This window comes from Saccopteryx leptura, chromosome 2 (assembly GCF_036850995.1).
Source record: "Saccopteryx leptura isolate mSacLep1 chromosome 2, mSacLep1_pri_phased_curated, whole genome shotgun sequence".
Taxonomy (NCBI): Eukaryota; Metazoa; Chordata; class Mammalia; order Chiroptera; family Emballonuridae; genus Saccopteryx; species Saccopteryx leptura.
Window position 1 is genome coordinate 100718050 of NC_089504.1, and position 4194 is coordinate 100722243.

Below are 4194 nucleotides of genomic sequence, written 5' to 3' on the forward strand. Positions count from 1 at the left end.
AGCAGAATAAAAGAGTAGCTTACAGAATGGGGGGGGAATATTTGTATACTATCTATCTTATAAGTGGCTAATATCCAAAATATATAGGGAACACATATAACTCAATAGCAAAAAAAAAAATGATTTAAAAATGGACAAAGTATTGGAATAGATATTTTTCCAAAGAAGATGTACAAATGGCAAACAGGTTTATAAAAGGGTACTCCACATAAGCAAAATGCAAATTAAAACAACAATGAAATATTGCCTCATACCTGTTACGATGACAATTATGTTTTTTTTAAAGGCAGATTTTGGTGAAGTTGTCTAGAAAAGTGAGCCCTTGTGCACTGTTGGTGGGACTGTGAATTTCCACTATGGACAACAGTGTGGTAGTTCCTCCAAAAACTACACATAGAACTACTCTCCAATCCAGCAATTCCACATCTGATTATCAAAAACAGCAAAAATACTGACTCAAAGACATATGCACTGCTATGTTCACTGCAGCATTATTTACAATACCTGAGATATGAAAGCACGCTAGGTGTCCATCGACAGACTAATGGATAAAGAAGGTGTGGTCTATATATTATGTAGTGATTAAAAAAAATAAATCTTGCCATTTGCAACATGGAAGGAACTACAGGGTATTATTATAGTAAGTGAAATAGGTCAGACAGAGGAAAACAATGACCATTTATTTCACTTACATGTGATCCAAAGAACAGTATAGACCAGGGGTCCCCAAACTATGGCCTGTGGCCCGCATGCAGCCCCCTGAAGCCATTTATCCGGCCCCGCTGCACTTCCTGAAGGGGCACCTCTTTCATTGGTGGTCAGTGAGAGGAGCATAGTTCCCATTGAAATACTGGTCAGTTTGTTGATTTAAATTTACTTGTTCTTTATTTTAAATATTGTATTTGTTCCCATTTTGTTTTTTTACTTTAAAATAAGATGTGTGCAGTGTGCATAGGGATTTGTTCATAGTATTTTTTATAGTCTGGCCCTCCAGCGATCTGAGGGACAGTGAACTGGCCCCCTGTGTAAAAAGTTTGGGGACCCCTGCTATAGACAAATAAAACAGACACAGACACATAGAAACAGAGAAAAAAACCATGTTCACCCAAAGGGAGGAAGATGGGAGGATGGGTGAAAACAATACTAAATAGCTGCAGGTGTTCAGCTGTTTGTTTCCCCACATAATTGAGAAGATTTAGAGCTTGACACCGAAGTGTGCTGTCTCTGTCATTGACTCTTTACAGACTCCTACATTTTAAAGGCAGCCTTTATTGACTTTTCTTTGCCCACTGCCTGCTAAAAAATTTCTTATGATGCCTGTGAATCCATTATTGATATCAGTCTTTGTGTTGGCATATATGCCACTGCGCTCCAGGGAACATGTGTCAAGTGTTCCCAAGAGTTCCATCACCACACATTCCTGTCGATATAAGGTTTACTGATGGCAGGACAATGTCTTACTGTTATTCAAACCTTTGCCATGTGACTTCTCTCCAAGATATTTCCAGTCATTTGGTGCAATACCAAAGTCTCCACAATACTCCAGAACAACACAACTAGTCTCACTCCTGCCCTGGATTTACATGGATTCCTGAAGCTTGACCCACCTCACTAGATCCTGCCATACTGTTAGGAAGTGATATTGTCATTTTAGCGCTTGTGCTACAGAGAAGACATGTCTTAAGCACACATCTTAGATGTTCTACCGAGAATATGTGTAAGCCTCAGAGTCATAATAGGAGAAGGTAGTGCTTCACAAAAGAAGAAATGAAGACCTGACTCATTATTGCTTGGGCTCTTCACTAGGAAAGTATTGAAATTCCTCAGTAAACTGGCAAACAAATGTAGCAAAGCTAAGACTTTTAATGTCGTCAACTTCCTGCATTCACATGGATTCCTGCTAAGCCTTGGAGGTTGCTCTTTTTTTTTTTTCATGCTTAACAACTCCTCCTTACAGAATACTTATATGAGAATCTACCATTTCTTAGAGAGAAATAGTGGTAAGAAAAATACCAACACTTTTCCACTGACTTTTACTTTAATTTTAGAGTGCCATCTGCTGACCATTATTTCTTTTACTCCCCAAGTTAATTACATGGAGTGAATCCACAATCAGGACAAATTAGTTTAATTGTGGCCAAGCTGAGTTACCATCACGCCTTTGGAAGTAAAGTCATGGGAATAATACTCCTTTAACATGAGAAATAACATCCAGGTGTCATTTTAGCTGGGAGACAATGAGAAGGACCACTCAACACAGGCGTGACCAGCAATCATATAACTAGGTAAATGTACATGTAAGTAACTATGACTGAAGATCCAAAGACTTAAAAGTGTTTATTCCTTTTAATCACTGAATTTAAATTCTACAAATACATCCTTGGAAGGACCAGCGATGTGGGCAAACATTCACATGCATGGCTACTCACACTGGATTATGTTATAATGGTCTTTCCAACACCTATAGATCAAGACATAGACATATACAAAATACACAATCATTACAATTTTTAGTTAAAGTAAAAATTTAAATAATTGTTTGGGAAAATGTTTATAATACAACAGTAAGTTAAATATATCTAGAAACTAAACAGAATTTTTAGTATAATCACAATTAAGGGCAAAACTTATTTATACATCAATTTAAAAGATGCTGTGGATGTAGTACAGCGATGACAGTTTAATAATAGTTTCTTGTATTGATTTTTTTATGTTTTCAAAATACACATAAATATCTTCCATTTTGTAGTCAAATCACTTACTTATTTAATATAAACATGTTTTGTTTTAAATGAAAGCAAATGTTGCCATGGCATAGAAAAATAAAATCACATCCTTTGCTTCCACCCAGTGGATGTAGAAAAAAATGCACTTAAAAATCTAATCTTTTTTTTTTGCCCAGAAAATATTTAAATACAAAACCAAGAAGAGTAAGGAGAACAGAGGTGAGGAAAAGAGGACAGAGTAGAACCAATGACCATGTAGGCAGCAACTGAGCACAAATGTGCGAAGCCTAACAATGTGAAATTATTTCCATTTTTTAAATTATTAAACGAGAGCAGGAAAGGCAGAGAGACAAACTCCCACATGCACCCTGACTGGGATCCATCCAGCAAGGTCACTAGGGGGTGATGCTCTGCCTATCTGAAACTTTGCTCCATTGCTCAGCAACTGAGCTATTTTAGCACCTGAGGCCAAGGCCATGCAGCCATCCTTAGTGCCCAGGGCCAACTTGTTTGAACCATTCCAGCCATGGCTGCAGGAGGGGGGGAGAGAGAGAGAGAAAAGGAGGGGAAAGTAGAAGGGTGGAGAAGCAGATGGCCACTTCTCCTGGGTGCCCTGACCTGGAATCAAACCCATGACTTCCACATGCCAGGCCAAGGCTCTACCACTGAATCAACTGGCCAGGGACACAGAATTATTTTAAACAGAATTTCATCCCTGGTATTTATGAAAACGGCACAGTCTTTATTTAAATAACTAACCTCTGTCTGGTCTATTTAATTGGACACTGGAGTCCCTGTACTTTTTCATCCAGAACCACCAGCTTCCTACTTCCTGGTGTCTGCACTAATTGCTCCCCACTGACCACCCTGGTCTGCCTCAACCTAAGTAAAGTATTATCTAAACTGAGCTGTCCTCCTGGCCCTCTGCTCAACAATCTCCGTGTTCCTTCAGCTTGAATGCCTGATCTCCTCAAGTCTCTGTCACATATTTTCTCCCTGCCACCTGCGTGAGTTCTTTTTCAGCATTCTCTGTGCCCTAGTGCATTCTAACATAATTTTTTCAGTGTGTGCTATTGCTGAAAATTGTCAAACGTCTTTTTTCATTGAAAAAAGAAACTCAAATTCCTTTTAGTTTTGTCAGTGTTTGCTTTATATATTTAGGTGTTCCTATGTTGTTACACCATTTACAATTATTCCATCTTCTTGATGGATTGACTTCTTTATCACTATATATGATAATAACTTTCTTTGTCTCCTTTTACCAGTTTTAGTTTGAAGTCTCTTTTGTCTGACATAAGTATAGTTATCCCTGTTTCTTGTTGTTAACCATCTGCTTGAAATAACTTATTTTCATCCCTTCACTTGACATCTATATGTGTCTTTAAATTGTTAAAAAGAAACAACAGACAAAAATGGAGATATTTTGCTAAGCCCCACCAAGATGTAATAACTAACATAAGTGCGGTGT